This window comes from Chiloscyllium punctatum, chromosome 2 (assembly GCF_047496795.1).
Source record: "Chiloscyllium punctatum isolate Juve2018m chromosome 2, sChiPun1.3, whole genome shotgun sequence".
Classification (NCBI taxonomy): domain Eukaryota; kingdom Metazoa; phylum Chordata; class Chondrichthyes; order Orectolobiformes; family Hemiscylliidae; genus Chiloscyllium; species Chiloscyllium punctatum.
Window position 1 is genome coordinate 68,323,609 of NC_092740.1, and position 22,245 is coordinate 68,345,853.

Genomic DNA, 22,245 nt, shown 5'->3' on the forward strand with positions numbered 1-22,245 from the left:
GTAAGGACAAGCCAGGGAATCATAGACCAGTGAGCCTGACATCAGTGGTGGATAAGTTGTTGGAGGGAATCCTGAGGGACAGGATTTATATGCATTTGGAAAGGCAAGGACTGATTAGGGACAGTCAGCATGGCTTTGTGTGTGGGAAATCATGTCTCACAAACTTGATTGAGTTTTTCAAGAAGTAACAAAGAGGGTTGATGAGGGCAGAGTGACGGACATGATCTGCGTGTACTTCAGTAAAGCTTTTGACAAGACTACTCATGGTAGAGTGGTTGGCAAGGTTGGAATACAGAGAGACCTCGCCATTTGGATACACAACTGGCTCGAAGATAGAAAACAGAGCGTGATGGTGGAGGGTTGCCTTTCAGATTGGCGGCCTGTGACCTGTGGTGTGTCAAATGATCGATGCTGGGTCCACTGCCTTTCATCGTTTATATAAATGATTTGAATGTGAGCATAAGAAGTATAGTAAATGATTTTGAAGATGACACCAAAATTAGACAGCGAAGAAGGTTATCTCAGAGTTCCCTGGGTTCTTGATCAAATGGGCTAATGGCCCAAGGAGTGACAGGTGGAGTTTGATTTAGGTAAATGTGAAATGCCGCATTTTGGAAAAGCAAGTCAGAGCAAAACTTATCCACTTAATGGTAAAGATCCTGGGAGTGTTGCTGAACAAAAAAACCTTGGAATGCAGGTTCATAGCTCCTTGAAAGTGGAATCTCAGGTAGATAGGATAGTGAAGAAGGCGTTTGGTATGATTTCCTTTATTGGTCAGAGTACTGAGTTCAGGAGTTGGGAGGTCATGTTGTGGCTGTACAGAACATTGGTTAGGCCAATTTTGGAATATTGTGTGCAATTCTGGTCTGCCTCCTTTAGGAAGGACATTGTGAAACTTGAAAGCGTTCAGAAAAGATTTACAAGCATGTTGCCAAGGTTGGAGGATTTAAGCTATAGGGAGAGGCTGAATAGGCTGGGGCTGTTTTCCCTGGACTGTCAGAGGCTGAGGGGTGACCTTTTAGAGGTTTATAAAATCATGAGGGGCATGGACAGGATAAATAGACAAGGTCTATTCCTTGGGGTGCAGAAGTCCAAAACTAGAGGGCATAGGTTTAGGGTGAGAGGGAAAGATTTAAAAGGGACCTAATGGGTAACTTCCTCATGCAGAGGGGGGTGCGTGTATGGAATGACCTGCCAGAGGAAATGGTGGAGGTTGGTACAATTACAACATTCAAAAGGCATCTGGATGGGTACATGAATAGGAAGGGTTTGGAGGATATGTGCCAAGTGCTGGCAAATGGGACTAGATTAGGTAGGGATAACTGGTCAGGGTTGGACTGAGTTGTTTCCATGCTGTATATCTATGGCACCTTCTCAAGGGCAAGTCGGGGCAGCCAATAAATGCTGGCCAGTCAACAGTGCCCACACTTCTAGTTCTTAGTTGGAATGGCAATTTTTCTGAGCAGTATCATTTAGGTCTATGTCTCTAGGAGACTCTTACACACATGGGGCTGAATCATACATTTTTATGGCTAAGTCCAAGTTATATTGAGTTATTGGTTGGATCTCTGTCAAAAGGCAAAGCAGGCTTTCTCACTGTAACTTACCAAACTTGCCTCATTAACTATCCACACTACCCAATGGCATCTGTCATGTCCAATTCTGGCCCAATCTTACCACCCCATCATTTCCAGACCAACTCACCACTCAGCAGATAACGGCCAAAAGACTGGCATGCATTGCAACAGCAGCATTTTGACAAGGCCACTGTGTATATGAACAAGTAGTTGCATTCCGAAGCTGCCCTAACCTCCTCAAGGACATTCGTAGAAGGTGACAGAGAAAGAGATGACACCACGATTCTCCAACAGAGACCTGGGGGTCCTATTTGAGAGGGCGGTGCAAAGGAGAGGCTCCCTCTTATGGAGAGCTGACAGAGAAGGCTTTGGCTCAGCCTGGACTGAGGCTGCCAACAGGGTCTGTGCTATCTTCACAGTCTGGAGGAATGACCATCAGTGCTGTGGGGTGACCATCAGTGCTGCGCCAGGGTAAGTGCAGTAGGCCTGCATCTATATGAAGGAAACTATAAGTATTGTGCATCTATAAGCAAGTTAGCATCACTGTGAAGCAGATTGGGAGCAGTGTGCTACAGGACAGCAGCACTGTGAAGTGGACTGGGATGAGTACAGTAATGAGTGCACAATGAAATAGAATGGGAAAGACATCCGTGTGAGATAGTCTGGAGTGAAGCCTTAGCCTGTGCCATTGCCCAACAGGTAAAAGTTTTAGAATTAGATTTTATTGTCATGTTTCTTGTTCCTAGAGTAGACAAGGGCACAGACTTCAGGGAGGATGAACCAACTGACCACAGCAGTATGTCGCAGAGCGCCAATTCAAATCGGAGGAGTAAAGGGAAGTGTAGTGATTGGATGTGGCATAGTTAGGGAAATTGATTCTGTTCTCTGCAGCAAAGACAGAGAATCCTGAAGGCTGAATTGCCAACCTCGTACTGAGATTTAGGACATCTCTTCGGGGCTGGAGAGGAACTTGGATTAGGAAGGATCCAATGATCATGATCCATGCAGATACCACTGAAATAAGCAGAGCTAGGAAAGAGGTTCTGCTGAAAGATTGCCAGCAGCACAGAGCTGAATTGGAAAGCAGAACCACAAAAGTAATAACCCACAGATTACCACCTGAGCCATGTGCAAATTGTTGTTTCGTCAATAAGGTTCGTGAGGTAAACTGATGTGATCCATCAGGGATGGGCATCACTACAAGGGAAAGAGAGATCCATTGGGACAGGCTTCATTTAAACCATGCTGAGCTATTGTCATGGTAAATTGTATACCTAAGCTTTTATAAATGGATTCAAATTAATTAGCAGTGGAAAGGGTTCAATTGCAGTGAAGCTTAAAAAATCAAAATGAATTGAGAGTGCAGAGGGGTAGTGCAATGAAGAAGTGAACAATAATCACATTTTCACAGGAAATGACAATAAATATAAGCGAAAGATTGCAGCAGAATTTAGAACTAGATAAGTATTAATAATCAAAAGTCAAAGCTTACAGCTCTTTATCTGACTGCATGCTCATTTTGTAATAAGACGGATGTGTTGAAATTTCAAATTGAAAAAATGACTTGGTAACTATTATAGAAAGATGTTTGCAGAATGACCAGGATTGGGATCTCAACAGTCAAAAATATTCTGATCACTGGCTAGATCAACAATTATTACCCACAGGGGTAGTTACGAGTCAACACGTAGGCCAGACCAGGTAAGGGTGACAGCTTTCCTTCCCCAAGCAGATTAGTGAAGAAGGTGAATTTTTAGTAACGGTGATTACATGGTGCCATTAGGACACTTTTTAATTCCAGAGATTTATTGAATTAAAATTTCACTATTTACCATGGTGAAATTTGAACCCATGTCCCCAAAACACAAGTTCTGGATTACTTGCACATGGACATTGCCACTATTCCACCACCTCCTCTCAACATTCCAAAGGAAAAGGCACAAAGGAAAAGGATGTGGAATAGCTTTGTTAATGAACCAAGGTATCAGTGCAGTGAATAGTAATATGGTGCAATAGATTGTGATGTACTATCAATGTAGATGGAAATAAGAAATAGCAAAGGAAAGATATCATGGGTGGGAGTCTCTTAAAGGCCCCTGAAGAGTTGCCTCACTTTAGGACAAAGTATAAATAAGGAAATAATGGAGGAGTGGAAGAAGGGCACTACAATTGTTATGGGTGATTTTAATTTGCAAATTATCTGAACAAATCAGATGGGGAAGTCAAATTTGTCTTCATCAAGGATTGTTTCTTAAAACAGTACATTGCACATCCTACTTGTGAAAACTCTACTTTAGACCCAGTAATGGGTAATGAGGTAGGATCAATAAGAGGTTGTGAAGTTAGGGATCCTCTAGTGGGTAATGATCTCAACATGATAGAATTCCAAATTCATGTTGGAAGGAGAGCAACTTGGGTCTCAAACCAGAGTCTGCAACAAAAATAAGGGAATTGTAGTGGTATAAGGAGTTCTCGAAAGAGTACTGGGAAAACAGGCTAAAGGGAAGGTCTGCAGGTGAGCAATAGCAGACTTTTAAGAAGATAATTTGTAGCATGAAGTAAGAATATATTCCTGCCAAAATGAAGGACTTGATGAGAAGGGTGAACCATCTATGATGAACAAAGGCAGTCAAGGAGATTATCCAATCAAAAGCTAAGGCTTGCAAAGTGGTGAAAAATAATAGCAGCTCAATGGAATGGGAACTTTTGAGGAAACAGCATCAGATTTATAAATTAATGAAAAGGAAAAAAAATGATTACGAAAGTAAATTGGCAAGAAATGTCTAAACAAACAGTAGGAGCTTTTCCACATATATAAAACAAAATAGAGTAGCTAAATTTAGTGTGGCACACTTGGAGGATACAACTGGTAAATTGAACTGATAAATGGCAAACAATTTAAACAATATTTTTCACTGGCCTTCATAATGGGGGACACAAAAAAAATCCCAAAGATCACAGAGAAGCAAGACTTAATGGAAATGAAGATGTAGCAGTTTCTATCGGAAGGGATTTGACAAAGTAATGTGACTGAAGTAGACAAGTCACCAGGAGCTGATGGCTTCTACCCAAGCGTTTTAAAAGGATTATGAAATGTAAACTCATGTACTTTGGTAGGAAGAGTCAAAGGGCAGACTATTATTTAAATGAACAGAGATGCCAAAAAGTTCAATGCAGAAGGATTTGGGTATCCTTGTGTATGAAACACAAAAAGTTAACATGTATATGCAGCAAGAGATTAAGAAAGCAAATGGACACTTTTTTTATTGCTAGAGGATTGGAGTTTAAACACATGAAAGTCTTACCACAATTGTACAGGATGTTAGTATTTGCATCTGGAGTACAGTATAGAATTTTGGTCTGTGTATTTCAAAAATGATATACTGGCATGGGATGGAGTTCAAAAGAGGTTCAGCAGGTAGATTTCTGGAGTTAAGAGTTGATTTACCAAGAATAGTTCTTTATTCATTAGAGTTTAGAAGGATGAGGAATGATACAGTTGAAACATCCAAACATTTGAGCTGGCTTGACAGGGTGGATGTGGAGAAGATGTTCCCACTGATGGAGGAATCTCAGATTAGGAACAGAGTAATAGAATATGGAGACACTCATTTAAAACTGAGACACAAAGGAATTCCTTCTCCCAGAGAGTAGAGAATACCTGGAATGCTCTACCTCAGAGATCTATGAAGGCTAGATTACTGAAAGTATGGAAGGAGGAATTAGATACATTTTTGAAATATCGAGAATTTGAGGGCGAAAATGAGCTGGCATGAAAGAACAGTTGAGGTCTAAGGCAGATCAGTCAAGATTTTATAGAATGGTGGGATACGCATGAGGTGCTAAATGGCCTACTCTAGATCCTATTTCATATGCTTTATACTGTTCTCTCTGCCACCTCACACTCACTCTATCTCTGCTACAGTACTTACCTTCCACCAAAGCTCATGTTCAACCCCACTCTCAGTTCCATCTATAATCTCTTCCCTTAAGCTTTCTCACCAACTGCTCTGTCTGCCAACCTCCATACCACAACCCTGCACTGCCTCTTCACTCCTGTGGAATACTCTACCATCCTTTGCTCACTTGCGCCATGACTAACAGATGTGCCACTTGCTTTCATCTCTCTCAGTTCCTTCTTTTGCTTATTACAAGAGAGGATAGCCCAAAATAGGGCAGCAAGAGCCTAAATGGGTGAAGCCTATATTGCCTGATATTGGGATCCTCATCCCACATGTGGTGAGAACCTTGGTATCAAAGGCAAAAACCTGGACCCCTTCTGAAGGGATGCCAAAATATCCATGTCCCACAAGATGTATAAGTACCATTCTTCATTCCATTACAAATCTCACATTAATCCTGTTGTCAGTGTCTTTCACTGTATAGCATAGCACTTCAAACCTTAGGCTGTGATGTCTTCTCCCTCGTTTCTCTTGCAGGTATCATTAGAATCTCCACTACTGTCAGAATGAAGCCTCCCAGTTTCTCCAGAAGGCAATTCCTCAATCTAAGAATGAATGCTTCCTTACATCTCCAATAGCTCAGATGCTGGCACTTCAATTAGAATGTTAATCTCAGAAATTGTTGCCAAATTCTAGTGAGCCACCTCTGCAGATGGCCAAGGAAGAAACTCCCTAGGCCATTGGCATTCAGTGGACAGCCAGAGACCAGGTCCCTGCTCAGCCCCCAGGCAGGAGAGTGGTGTTGACAAAGAGGGACTTCACGTGAATGCACAGGCAAAAACAAGAATGGCAGACAGGTATGTGGGAGGCAATGGCCCCCATTGCCCAGAAGAGGAAGCAGCTCATGTGATCACCTGGCTATGTTGGCAGCTGCCGTGGAGAGTTGCTCACTCCTATAATTCTCTGGCCCAGGAAGTGAACCCATGCTGTTGGCATCACTTCATTGCAATCCATTCGACTGTGCCAACCTTTTATCTTCTACACTTTGATTTGATTTATTAATGTCACGTGTACAATTAAAAGTATTGTATTGTATAATATCCAGACAAATCATACTTGCTATAAATACATTGTGCTAATATAACAGAATGTACAATATAGTGTCATAGCCACAGAGAAGGTGCAGAGAAGGAAGAGAACATTGTTATTAATTCTGACAGACTTAAAATTGAGATTTAAGAGAATGGAGCAATTATAATATATGCAAGGAGATGATTTGTTAGGGACAGCTCGCAAAGTGTTGCCACACTCCGGCACTATCTTAAAGGGATGTAGAAGGGATAAGAGGAAAATTTACAGAAGGGGCAGAAAATTATATGAGGAATTGTTCCAAAGATGAGGCACCTCAGTTATGTTGATAGATTGGAGAGGCTGGAGCTGTTCTCCTTAGAGCAGATAGCATTGAGAAAAAATTTGACAGAGGTGTTCAAGATTAAATATTCCAATTGGCATAAGCATTGAGAACGAGAGAACTGATTTATGGTGATTGGCAGAAGAAAAACAACATAGTTATACATGAGGATAGATGGGCCCACTATCCCCACCCAACCCTATTCGACCCATGCCCCCATAGTTTTCAAGCTTTTAACTACCCAAAAATACTGTAGATGTGTTTCAAAAATAAGTGTTTTAATCCCTGAGTGCTGTAACTTTCAAGAATAGGTAAGCAGCACATTTCCTTAAAGGGTCTTAAAGCAGATAAATATTTATTACTTAACACCCAAACTGTGTTCACAACAGCAACCATTCACATAGACATGCATAGACACATGCACACAGACACACACAGAAATGTTGATTACAAAAGAGTTGGCATGGTCTTAGGTCTTAAAAGTCCAAATGTTCACTCTTGCTCTGACTTTCTTCAAAAATTCTCACTGGATTCCATTTTTGATCCAATGAGAAAATAAATGTTGGAGATTTATGAAGTTGGGTATTTTGATTAGATTAGATATCCTACAGTATGGAAACAGGCCCTTCAGCCCAAGAAGTCCATACTGACCCTCTGATGAGCAACCCACCCAGACCCCTTGCACCCTGACTAATGCACCTAACACTATGGAAAATTTAGCATGGCCAATTCACCTGGCCTGTACATCTTTGCATTGTGAGAGGAAACCCACACAGACACAGAGAGAATGTGCAAACTCCACACAGACAGTTGTCCAAGGTAGGGATTGAACCCAGGTCCCGTGAGACAGTAGTGCTAACCACTGAGCCACCATGCCACCCAATTCACTGTGGTTTACTGGTTATAATAGTCTCTACCGTCATTCCAAAGTACAGTCAAAGTGCAGTTGAACTCCTGATTTGGTTCCTCAAATCAATAGATAAAGGCTAGCCCCAATTTGCTGCCTCCTGGTGAATTTTAGAGCTGCACTTGTTTTCCTGTGGACCCAGAACTCTTCTTCTTTCTCTCCACCTGCTGTTCTCAGGAGTCTGTTCCATTACATGTCTCTGATCAGACCTGGTTTCTGCCATGTAACTGACATTTCTGCATTTCCATTGTTCTGAAAAATTGTCTCTGATAACCTGGCTAGTGTTTGGGTTTGGGTTTCACCCATTCACAAATCCTTGTGATAGTGTAGAGCTGCTTCACACCCACCCTTTGGAATTCAACTCCAAAACTGAGAAGTTTGGAAGTCCATTGTGAATTAATTAGTTTCTGTAATTATTAATCCAACAAGAGAAATGTGTTGTATTTAATGCCTTCTCAATGAAATGTTTCAAATGTTATTTGCACTCCCAAGACACATGGACATTCAATTTAATTTCTAGGGATTTGTGTCATCCTATGTTTGGTGTCAGAAAAAGAAAATGTCACCTTACCTTCACCTCCACTTAGTTTCTAAAGAAGCATGATCTTCACTTTGCTCTTTTAAATTATGTTTATTAAAAACTTTTTAAACTCTTTTACAAAAACAATGATGTATGAAAAAATACCAGAATACAAAAGTATAGAGGCAGTAAAACACTGTCATATCACAATACTCTTAATCATAAACCATTTAATATTCTACCAGAACAAAAGTATCTACTTAACTTAAACTACAATCAAATTAAATAAAAGTTAAATTAAGTTGCATTCAAGTTAAATTAAATTAAATGACATCACATTACTTTATTCTATTTCACTCACCGCACCTCCTCTGAAGCTGGGAGCACCAGTCATTGAACCCATATTTTCCCAGCTTACCCTTCCCAGGGCCCCAAGGGCCATCCAATTCGACTCCCACAGCTATACCACAGCCCTGGTTAATATTGCCGATGAGGCTACAGCTACATAATTTAGAAAAGGCCGCCACATCTTATGAAACTGCTCTGTTTTGTAAGGTATACAAATGGGGGAGATGGTCCATCACCACCTTGCTCCACCCCATAAAACCTGCAGAGTTTTCTGATGTCCAATTCACTAGAATGTTCTTCATTGCATAAGAATGTTACACAACCTCTCTCTGTGTTCCTCCACAGGGGGCAAGTTTGGCACCCCAGGAGAAGAAATACCAGAGCCACCTTGACTTCAATTCCAAAGATTTCCTTCAGCTCCCTTACTATGGCACTCCGGTATCTTCGGATCTTGTAACATGACCAAAAACAGGGAGTAAGAGGGCCCATATTAATTTTACATTTGGGACACCCTGGAGATGCTCCTCTCTTGAACTTAGCTAGCCTCTCTGGTGCCATATGAGCCCTGTGTAAAATCTTCAATTGCATGGCCTGCGCTTTGGTATATATTGAGATTTTCTTTACATTTTTCCATGTTTCCAATGAAATATCCTCTCCTAGTTCCCAATTCTAAGTACCACAGAGTCCCTCCATATCTCCTGAGGCACACACTCTTTCTGTAAATGATACAAAGTACGAACTGAAATAGTGCCCGTGCATGCGAGCACTCTTTTCCCTGCCTGATTTGTAAGGTGAACCAGGAGCGTGGTCCCCCTCTGTATATAATCCCTTATCTGAAAGTAGTGGAAGAGGTCCCTAATAGACAATCCATATTTCTGACTTAGTTGACTAAATGACATCATGACCGTCCCTTCAAATAAATATCCCAAACAAGAGATTCCATTATTCTCCGATGCCTTAAAGCCGGAGTCCATTGCCCCAAGTTTAAATCTTGGGACTCCCACCAATGGGGTAAACGGCAAGGTCTTAAGCCAATGGCTCTCGTCTTGCCTCATTATCCTCCAAGCTTTCACCATATCCAAAATTATTGGGCTTTTACACTGCTCGGTCACGGATTTCATCTTATCCATAAATAATATATTAACTAGGGGACATCTCAACTTCGAGGCTTCAACATCCAGCCAAATCAACCCCAAATCCCCCCATACCCAGTCACCCACATACGGTAACAGTGCGCTTATTTGATATGTCTTCAAGTCCGGAACGTCCACAACCTCCTCACTCTGCATGAGTTGAATTTAGTAAATTTAATTAGGGGATGCCTGCGACATCACATGGAGGACCCAAGCCAACCATTGAGCCCCCCGTAACACTCGCCTGATTAGCAACAACGGAAGCATTCTCATGGGGTACATCAGGCGAGGAAGAACATTCATTTTAAGCCGGGCTTTTCGGCCAAACCATGATCACGGTAATCCCTTCCACCACTGCAGATCCTGTTTTATCCTCTCCAGTGGTTGTGCATAGTTAGCTTTACACAGCTGGTGGAAGGCAGGGGTAATAAAAATTCCCAAATACAAAGACAAACTTTTGATGATCATCTAAACGGGAACTGCATTCCATCCTCAGATCAGGCACCTCCACTGATCCCCCCACCAGCTTCCGATTTTGTAACATTTTCCTGTATCCCGAAGAACTGCCAAATAAATGAATTTTTGTATCAATTGGGGGACGGATTTCACCAGATTGGCCAAAAACAAAAGGACACCATCAGCGTATAGGGTGATCTTATGCTCACCCATTCCCACCCTTGCGCCACTATTTCAGGGTCCCTCATGATAGCCTCCGCTAACAGCTCAATTGCCAAGGTAAACAACAGCAGTTCGAGAGGACATCCCTGTTGGCTACCTCTCCCAATACTAAAGTTATCCGACTTAGTACCATTTATAATGACTGCCGCCTTAGGATCATGATACAACACCACCACCCACCTGGTAAACGCTCCTCCCAGGCCAAAGTGATATAGAACGCCAAACAGGTACGGCCATTCTACCCAGTCAAATGCCTTTTCTGCATCTAGGGAAACCACCAAACCCAGGATCAGTCTTTGCTGGCCTACTTGCACTATGTCCTGCACCCCCCTGATATTGTTAGAAGAGCTACGGCCATTGATAAAACCCGTCTGATCTTTTTTTTAAAATTATCAGGCAATACCTTTTCCTACCTCAGGGCCACAAATTTGACAAAATTTTAAAGTCCACATTCCACAACAATATTGGTCTGCATGAAGCACATTCTTTGGGATCTTTCCCCTTCTTTAAAATGAGGGAGATATTAGCCTCCCTAAGAGAGGATGGGAGACAATCCTGAGTATATGAATGACTGCACATCCCCAAAAGTGGCTCCGCCAACACATTTATGAATCCTTTATAAAACTCAATCAAGAATCCATCTGGCCCTGGTGCTTTGCCACCCTGGAGATGCTTTATTGCTTTCTGCACTTCTTGTATCATCAGAGGTGCATTTAACAGGGAGGCCTGTTCCGTGGTTATGCCAGGGAAGTCCACGCTCTCAAAAAAGGACTGCATTCTCACTGCACCTGGCCTATCTCCAAATTCAAACAACCTTTGTTTAGCAAAGGAGACCTCCTTTTTTGCCACCTGTGTGTGCACTGAGCCAAGAGCAGCCCAGAGAGCCGTGACCTGCTGTAGCTTGACCACCGAAAGCCTATTATAATATGCTTCTTCAGCTACCTTCAGCCAGGCCTCCAGCATCCAGGCTCTCCCTTCTGCCTCTTTCTAGTCATTGATTATGAAATGGTCAGGCCTCATAAATATGCCTTAGTGATCTCCTGTTGGATTACTGGCCATATCCCAGTTGATATCTCAGAAGGCTCTGAACTTTCTTGTAATATGCCCAGCAGATTTGCTATCCTTTAACAGGAATGGGTCCCTGTGCCAGTGCCTTGCATCTATACCACCATCCTTAATGTTAACATCTAAATACGCTGGCGCATGGTCCAAATAATTATATTCCCAATTTTGCAAGCCAATATTCTGTCCAAACAGACTGACGGCATAACAAACATGTCAATTCGCTTGTGGCACTTGTGTGGGTTGGAATAGAAAGTAAAATCTCTTCCATTAAGGTGGAGATACCACCACACATCCACCAATCCCAACTCCTCACAAGTTCACTGTCTAGATTGCGCAGGTGTGCCCGCCGGGTCCCTTGGCATCCTGTCCACCTGGGATCCATTAGACAGTTAAAATCCCCTCCTGTGATCATACGACGCACCCCAAGATTTATTAATGTAGCAACTGCATCAATTAGAAATTTAAGAGGATGCGCTGGGTAACAATACACACTCGGGATGCCATACTCTTCTCCGTGTATTAGAACTTTAAGAATGATGAAACGTCAATGTCCAACCTTAATTTGCTCAGTTACCTGGAATGGGAGGTAGCTTCTTCCCAGTATCACCACTCCTCTACTTCTAGAGCAAAAGGAAGAGAAGAATACCCTATCACAACACCCCCACTGCAGTTTCAGATGTTTCTTATGAGATACATGCTTCTCCTGCAGCATTTTCTTCTTAGGGCTTGAAAGCACCTTCATTCTTTTAATGGGGGAATGGCTCCCTTTTACATTCCAGGTGCATTATCTAAACAGATCACTAGCCGTGGTCATCCAGGACAGCCGTGGTTTCCCAAGAGGAGGAAGCTTATCTGAGGTGCAGTGAGCATAAACAAATTAACTCTATAAAATCTAAAAACTACTCCTATGACAAATGCTATAACTAAAAACTAACCACTACATTTAACTGAAACAAATACTCAGGTAAATCCCAATTCACAAGACATCTCCCCGCTTGCCGATAGGGGGTGATCCTCCCAATCCTTACAACTATCCTGGCTCCTTCCAGCTGAGACCAAGCCCCAGTCCCAGGCAATCCACAGACAAATAGAACATGTTATTTATATTCCTGAGAATTAACAATGGTGCCACCCCCCTCGCCCCCCCCCCCCCACCACCCCCCACCCCCACACCTCTTGTCTATACACCTTAACCACAGATATAGCCAGCCTCAATCCAGAAAAGGACAGCAAAAAAAACCCAGATAATAACCAACCGATCGAAATGTTAAATAAATCAGGTTTTACACCAAAACCGTACAGAATCTATAAAACCAATAACCACAAAAACGGAGAGAATAAAAAGGGACAGAGAAAATAAAGAAAAACTATATCATTGAACATAATGATGCCCCTTCCCCCCTCCCCCCCAACCCCTACCAGAACCGAGTCCTTTATTTCAAGGTGTTCACAAAGTCCTTAGTGTTTTCTACCGAAATGAAATTATGGACGATCCCTCCGTGAGCGAAACACAACACCTCCAGGTACCTCAAGGAAGAGTGAATGCTTATGTCTTTTAATTTCCTCTTGACTACATCAAATGCCTTTCTCTTCTGAAGTGTGGCTCCAGAGAAGTCTTGAAAGAATGTTATTCTTGAGTCCTTGTATATTAAAGCCTGTGGATCTCTTCCCAGTCTTCTTGCTGTTTCAATCGCAAACTGTTTTTCTGCTGGGGTCACACTAGGACCGGGAGGGGGCGCAGACCCGACCCGAACCTGCACATTATGATCCAGTGGGCCCACTCCACACTCACTCAGCTTGACTCTACCTCCAGCCCCAGGAACTTCAGGAACCACTTCTCCAGGAATCCACTGAGATCCTCGCCTTCCTCGCGCTCCAGGAGACCCACGAGGCCGTACGTTTTTATCTTCTACTTTTATTTTCAAGGCGTGAACTTGTTCCTGAAGGACCCGAACCTGGTCTTCCAGCATCTGGATTCATCCTCCCGAGCCGTCCGTCGTGGTCTCCGATGCTGCGGTCCTCTGCTCAACCGCTTCCACCTATCGGTCCAGTGTTTGGATCTCCTGCTCATGCTTCTTCAGCATGGAAGATATCGGCTCCAGCACTGCCTCAACTTTTTCTCAGAGTTTAGAAAACTCCGAGAGCAAATGCTGCTGCCCTGTTGAATCCAAAGGGGCCGCCACGGGAGTTTGAACAATGGCTGCTGGAACCCCAAACATAGTAGGGGAATGCCCTGCCTGCTGTACTCCTTTTGCTCCCTTTTCCTTTATTCACCTTCATCCTGATCTTAGAGCTTTCAAATCACTGTTTTAAAAGCTCTAGATATTCAGCAACTCTATATTATCAATTTTCTCCTAGGGGTGGTTAACGGGGTGGGGGTGTGGGAAGAGTAAAGGTCCACCTTGCCCAGGGTATGGCACAGAGCTCAGCAGAGCAGACCACTGAGACCACCGCCATCTTGGATCTCCTTACTTCATTTTGCTTTTAAAAGTGGTGTTTATTTTAAATTTATACTACATAAATCCTTGAGTCTGATTGCATGAGTGTGACAACATGAAAATAGCTTTTTTTATATACAGCCAAAGGCTATGGCACTTAATGTACTACCTGAAAGTGTAATACACGCAGATTTAATCATAGCTTTCAAAAGACAATTGGCTAAGCATCTGAAGAGGAAAATATGTAGGATTAATATGCAATCGTGGTAGTGAGATTAACTAAATTGCACTTTTGGAAGGCCAGCACAGAGTTGATGGGCTGGATGTCCTCATTCAGTGCAATACTATTCTATAATGATATGATTCTAAATCATTGATGCTGAAAAAATCTTGTGAACTGGAAGAAATAATTCATTTGGATTGATATTCCTCTCCCAAAGCTGTGCCAGCAGCAATTAACACTGAAGCCCACAAGTACCCACAGGACCCAAGAACTAGATCCTCATTGTCGTCTGGGATTGATTTGAAATCAGCTGGTGTGCACCAGGGATGTATTGCTCAACATAACTATAAACTCAAAGTCGTTAGGCACCGCTGGTGCAGTAGAGATATTCAGAAGGGATGGCACAAAGGAAGCCACTGGAAGCAGCTATTCGGTTTTACAAGCTTTCCAGTGCTTAAAATTGGTGATAGTAAAAATGTCAAATACAGACGCATTTTCCAAAGTGCTGAGCTTAATGTAAGGCAGTCAAAGATTTTAATTATCAGTTCTATGATCTTTTTCCTTTCATTCCAATATGTTTGTTACTTCAACAAAGAACAGTGAACAGCAAACATGAGTTCTACCGATATTTGTCTTGAAGAGTGTAGTAAAGAACAGCATTCTAGCAAAGAACAGTACACACACCGGAACAGATACTTTCATACATTTGCTTAAATAAAGGTGGTTTGACATTATAATGAAACTCATTACTGTTTTTCACTTTTCAAATGCAGCAAATGGTGACTCTGTAGAATTTGCTGCCACAGAAAACAGTTGAGGTTAAAATATTGTATGATTTCAGAAGGATTGGATATAACTCCTGGGGCTAAAGGAATCAAACGAAATGGAGGAAAAGTGAGACCAGGCTATTGAGTTGGATAAGGAGCCATGATCATAATAAATGACAGAACAGTCTCAGATGGTCAAATGGCCTACTCCTGCTGCTATTTTCTACGTTTCTCTGATAGGAAATCTAGGACCAAAAATGAGGGAGTTGGAATGGGAGCAGAATGATAGTTTCACCAAGAGGAAGTTTCTTTTTAATTAAAGACATACTGAATTGATTGATAATTTAAATAATTTGATTTTTGTTTAGAGAGATATATATCTGAAAGTTAATTTGTAGGAGCAAGAATTTCTGTGAGTAGTAATGTCTCAGGAAACAAAACGTCTTAAATTAAAGCCGGGAATAGATGTGTTGCACCTCTGAGGGCATCTTACAATCCCTGCTCCCCCTTTATGTCTGTGACCTGTTCCTCCTCTCTCAATTTCTCCTCCCATTGCTCACTTATGACGGCAATAGGTAGCAATAATATAGGAAATAGATTAAGAAAACACCAGAAACATTCAAAAAGCCTGGCACAATTTGTACAGCAAGAGATAAGATTAATGGGCAGAAGTTTCTGAGTACATTGGAGAAAAGGTTTGAGGAAGGAAAGTTGCCAAAATTATAGGAGCATGTTTCAGAAGGAGGACATCTTTATGTCACTTTTTCACACTTGCCAGCAGCATCAAGAGTGGAAATTCAACCATGCAGTCAATTGAGCCACTTCCTGTTTCCACCAACATTTTGCTTACAGCCGTATGAGGTGTCCAGCAAGTGAACTTTGGCAGTCACCCAGGGGGCTCTGGTAGTGTCGTCCCATTCCCACCTCAGATGAAGCAAAACGCTCAGAGACACAGTATAGTTTTACCTCGTTCATCTTTATTCTAGGCCCTGGAGGGAGAGAGAACGATCGCCTATGTGCACAGAGACAGGAGTTCTCAGTCTTCTCTTGAACAGCAGTTTCTTAATGAATTATATAGTCATTTTGCAGGGAGGAGCATCCAGATAAGGCAACATACATATTGATTGTGTGACCGTTACAATCAACGAGTGTTAATAGGAGAAAGTAAGCCTTCTGCTGTTATACAATGAATGTTCTTAACCTTGTTAACTGGTTTCATATAATGGACACTTTTCCCCTTGTTAACTGACCTTACATACTGAATTCTTCCAATATTGTTAAATGGCTCTACATAATTGATGTTTTTCCACCTTACTAACCCATTACCCTTGCCTCCAACACCCCATCGTTAATTGCAAGTTCTTATCTGATCTGAGTCATGCTCAGCTGAACTTCTTGTTTCACAAAACTCAAAACTTAAATTTTTCCTTATCTGCTTATACCCTATACACATTCTCAGTAGGGTGGCCTCCTTCCTGGGCACTCCATGGCCCACTGAGAATGACCTTGTGACAATGCCTCATGGCATGAAGTGTTCTCAATGATCCAGGAACAATTCTTGTCAATTCTCAAAAACTAGCCAACTTTACTCACCTCCCTCTAATTCTGCCTAACATTTAATACCCTCTCCCTTGACCTGCAGCTTCCGCAATAGCTCCCCAAGGCAGCAGTGCTACTGAGCAGCAAGACTTATAATTGGGCCATTTTCTTCTTTGACCAATATCCTCAAGTGGATGATAGCTCTGGCAGGAGCCTTTTATTTGGCTACCAACTGGCAATATGCTGCTCCACATCTAGTTGCCCACAGCAGCAAGGTCACTCCTGCTTTCAACTGTAGGAGCAGATGTTCCAGTTTAGAAATACAGCACTGCTGAATGATTTAGATCAATGATTTAGTTTCTTCATCAGAACTGATACAGGAAACCATCGCTGGAAAAGATAGTACTGCTGCAAGTTGTTAACATTGAAATAAAAATTTCATAATTGCAATAGCTTGCTCAGGAATGGTCCTCATGAAGAATTAGTCTATTTAAAAAAAACATTTTGGGGCTATATTAATATTTCGTGTCAAGGGATCATAAACTAAGATTTATGGAGATAATCCCAAACCTCTAGGTGTCAACCATTCTTAATAACGGGCCCCTCAAGAGCACTAGATGCATGAAGCAATAGAATATTGGTTCAGACTCATGGGACATGAGGGCAGGACTGAACATTGTGCTAAGAGTTAAATTAGTGAAGATTCTGCTGTTTAAGTCACTTTCTGATTAAAGGGTTTCAAGTTTCAAGTCCACTTCTGCCAAAGGACCTTCTTTTCCATCCGCTCTGCAAAAACAATTATTTGAATGGGAGAGTTGCAATCTGCAGCATTACAATAATTGAAACTTTGATATGATTATTAACAAACCTATCTCTTTCAACCCAGCCCTCCTCCCACGTCAATTCAACTGTCTGAATCTTTGTTCTAACATTCTGAGAGTCTATTCAACCAAGTTTCTGGCACCTTTGCCTCACTTCATTGCATTACAACTAAGGGGGCCATGAACAAAAATTGGTCATAATATTCCAGTCTGACTGTCCATTAAATAACTGTGGTACTATGGATCACAGTAAAATGAAGACCAATTTCTGCTACCAGGAAAACTGAGAGTTGACATCTAATTATATGCATTCAGTTGTAGACCAGCTGCATACTGATGAAATGGATCATGATTCTGTCCAGGAATTGTGTGTGATTGAGGGAAGAGGCTTGTCAGGCTACTTTTATGTCAGCAATGCCCTACACTGTGGGGATACCTGCCATGCAGTAAAAATGTAGGGTTCTGTCATGCTGAAAGCTGTTTTCCATTGGGAAAGTAATTAAGGAGTTAGCCCTAGCAAACATGGCATCTGTTGCATGATTGATGCACTAGTGCATGGTTTCTTGAGAAAATTTGGCAGATATCCCCAGCTATTACTCAAATGTTACATAGATATTCAACAGCGTAGTCACCTTCACAAGCACTGTCAGAGCTGTCCTAGAACACATTTGAAAGTGTGGCAAAAAGGGACTGCATTTTTCTATGGCTGTCTCTGCAGTGAAGAGTTAGTGACAAAAGCAGATCTCCCCAGGCATAGCTAGGTAAGTAAGATTTGGCCTGTAGACACAGACGATTACATAAGGTCAGATGGGCAATCTGTCTCAGATATAAATGCACTTTCTACTCGTCCTTCATCAGATCATTTTCTTCCTCTTCAGAAATAGGGGAAGAACTATATCTAACAGGATGGCAATTTTCAGGTTTGTAGGTTTGTCAACATATATTACAGCTAGCAACAAATTGATAGAAAATTGAAGACAAAACAAATTGTGAATGAACAATGAAACTCCCATTGAAGACTCATTCGTAAAAGTAGATGAAGGTATCTGCAACATAGACACCATGTTAATTTGGAGCTCTTTTACTTCAGCTCATCCACAATGAAACCTTCAGTTTCGCTGGAAGCAGTAATTCATTTTTTAGACCAGAATAAGGTCACAAGAAGAGCACCTTCAATTATTCCAGCATTATGTATGAAGTAATCATACGGAAAGTCTGACTTCTTCCTACATCTCTCTCTCACACACACACATATATTTTTACTTCTCATTTTATACTTGTTTGCTTTTCAGTGCTTCTTTTCTTGTTTTCATTATCCCTTTTTTAAATAATTTGTCTTCAAAAGACTTCATGAACACAAATTTACAGCTGTAATAAAACCTGTTGTTTATTAAATTGCACTTATCAGTATTTGCCTATCTCTCAAACTGCCATGAAACATTTTTTTTCCTCTTACTATAAGGTTGCTTAGGGATTGGTTGCTTATTACCAATGGTTTTCAATGACCCCCCCGTCCACAATTCTACTACGTGTACCCACGGGGGGGGGGGGGGGGGGGGGGGGCAGAAACAGCTACTAGTTTCCAATCTTGTTTGAGAAGAAAGGTTAATAAAAGAGCAGTGGTCTCCTTAACAATGTTCTGAATATATAACTTCAATTTTTGTAAGTAAAACTACCTTGAGGGTAGGAGGAAATTGTTATTAGAACGGCCAAAGATAGAAGATGTTTTTCTCATTTGTTTTTGTAATTCAAAATGTCCTCTGAGCTTCAAATATTATGATGAAATGTGCATTGTCAACCTTCCCTTCTAATAAACAGTCACATTTTCATCATCCTTATTAACAGACCTGAGGTCGTGAGGAAAGCATGTTCCAGTCTTTTAGTCCTTCTCTGAGCACTGCCTGTCCACTCCTGCTTCAGACAAGATCTTCACTGTGTCCTGACCTGCTCCTGTCACATTTGATGATCGAGTTTAGCTTAAAATTTGGCAGATGAATGTTCTAGTTGTTTAAAGTATATCAGGTTTATGACATAGATGTAAAGGGCTAGACTTGCCTTTGTAATTGGGCCCAGTGGGTCACTATTTGCGCCCAGTCTATGCTGGTTGTGATTGAGGTGGGACAAGCAGGTTAGTTAAGTCATTCACCTCACCTGCTTGAATGTAGCCTGTGGCTAAAGGCTCCGACACTGGTCCCTTTATTCTTCACAATATTAGCTCCATCAGTGGCTGAACAGCATTTTACAAATACCTGGTGGCAGATTGGCCTACTCTTCACAGAGGAAGGATGTCCCCTGTGGAAAATGAAACATGAGGCCAGTGGGAGATTGGTAGGCAGGACTTATGCATGGGGGACACAGAGAGCGGCTGTAGTTCTGTGGCAGGGTTTGCATTATGCCCTCAGTAGGGAGTAGAAGCAAGTGGTCAGAAATGTTAGTCCCCAGCATGAGGCACAAGGACCAGACAATGATGCCACAAAATGTTCACTGACCTCACACAGGTTGTCAAGATCAGTCACAACTCCTACTTACCACACAACAAACCTTTTATATTTCTCATTGTCACATTAATCAATCAGCAGAAACTCCTTGACACATAAAATGCACAGCTAATGTTCAAAGGATTCATTTAACCCTCACAGATCTACCACTGCTACCTCAGACCCACTTCTCGCTGCCCCCAAAATCCTCTAGCCAATCATCCAAGGCAGACACAGCACCCAAGTACAGTCCTACATAATCACATGCATATTTTCTTGCAGGTTATGTTGGTACACAATCAGAGGAAACAAAATGATTGGAGAATGTGTCAGGGAGGGAGGGGGAATGAGGACCAGTGCCCCTCTAAGGCACAGTGCGGGAGATGGCTCTCACTTTCATAGGACCAGGAGTATTGAAACCTATTTCATCCTGACTGAGGATGAAAGCATTTTCCTGGCTACTGCCCCTTCTCTACATTCACCCTTAGCATGCTGACACTTTGACCATTGTCCCCATGATTCTCATTCCACTTTTCCCATACCCTTTCCCTTCCCCAGAACAGTATGCTGCAACCCAATGAGGAAAAAAGGGAGCAAGAGAACAGCATTATGAAGAGGCTCTGTCATTTGAAACGTCCGTCACAAATACCGTCACAAACACTGTAACTATCTGGGGTAAATAATGAGTGGTGAATTATCCAGTCTCAAGTGCACTGCAGCGGGCCAGGAGTAAAGAATTCTCCATTCATCAGTTCACTGGAGCATAGGTTTAAAGACAAGTTCTACCACCCAGAATGTGATGAGAGCCCCAATTTGGCAACATACAAGGGAATGCTGAATAGGCATGCAAACAGAGATGCTGGGTGCATTGACTAACCTGCTTGGTAGCCTCCTGTGATCAGTGCAGCTTCACACATGGTTTACTTTCTTGCTGATCTCTGTTCTGTTTTCCCGCTGCATTGCTGCAGTGTCAGTGCCACCCCCAGAGAGACCGCCTAATCTTCAATGGGAGAGACCGCCTAATCTACTGCCCTTCCAATCCCATCAACTGGCGACTAAATCAAGACACTCATTACACCACCTCTAAAACCATTGCACAATAATTTAAAATGTTTGCAATTTCAGAAAATTGAAAATGATCTAATCTGACAGTGGATAGTTGGCCCTTTAAGGAATGCTGGGGCCCATCTGTTGTTTGTTGAGTCCAAATATGATTTTGTGGCATTGCATTGGCTGGTTGGGCTATTTTACATCAGGAAAGTATACTTGCATTCCCTTCCCATTAACATTGCAGGCATAATTATATTGTCTTGGAGGTCATAGAATCGATCTACAACACAGAAAAAAAAACCATCTCATCAAAAACAGTCATCTAACTATTCTAATCCCATTTTCCAACACCTGGTCCATAACCTTGTCTGCCTTGGTATCACATGTGCACATCGAAATACTTGTTTAATATTATGAAGGTTTCTGCCTCTCTCACCCTTACAGGGAGTGAGTTGCAGATTGCCACCAGGCTCTGGGTGAAAAAGCCTTTCCTTACCTTTACTCTAAACATCATGCCCATTATCTTAAATCAATGCCTGCTGGTCATTCATCCCTCTACCATGTGAAAAGTTTCATGCTGACTACCTTATGTATACCCCTTATAATCTTAAAAATCACACAACACCAGGTTATAGTCCAACAGGTTTAATTGGAAGCGTACTAGCTTTCGGAGCGACGCTCCTTCACCTAATCACCTGATGAAGGAGCGTTGCTCTGAAAGCTAGTGTGCTTCCAATTAAACCTGTTGGACTATAACCTGGTATTGTGTGATTTTTAACTTTGTACACCCCAGTCCAACACCAGCATCTCCAAATCCTTATAATCTTATAATTCTCTAAATCTCCTCTGTTCCAGGAAAAATAACTCACGTCTGTCTAATCTTTTTTCCTAACTGGAGCTCTCCAGGCCAGGCAACATTCTGATAAATTTCCTCTGCACCATCACCAGTGATATCACATCCCTCCTCGAATGTGGATTCCAGAACTGCATGCAATACTCTAGCTGTGGCTGAACCAACATTTTATACAGTTCAAGCATAATCTCCCTTCGCTTAAACTCTATGCCTCAACTAATAAAGACAGGTATACCATGTGCCCTCTTAACCAACTTAACCAACTTGCTATGATACCTTAAGGGGTCAGTGTGCATGCACACCAGGAGCTCTCTGATCCTCAGTGCTTCTCAGGGTCGTACTGTTTATCTTGTATGTCCATGTCGTGTTGTCATACCCAGACGCATCACTTCACATTTATCCAGATTGAATTCCATCTGCCACTGAACAGTCTATTTGACCAGCCAATCTATATCCTCTTGTCGTCTAAGGCAATCTTCCTCACTATTTATCACCCACCAGTTTTGGTGTCATCTGCGAACTCACTGGTCTTTCCA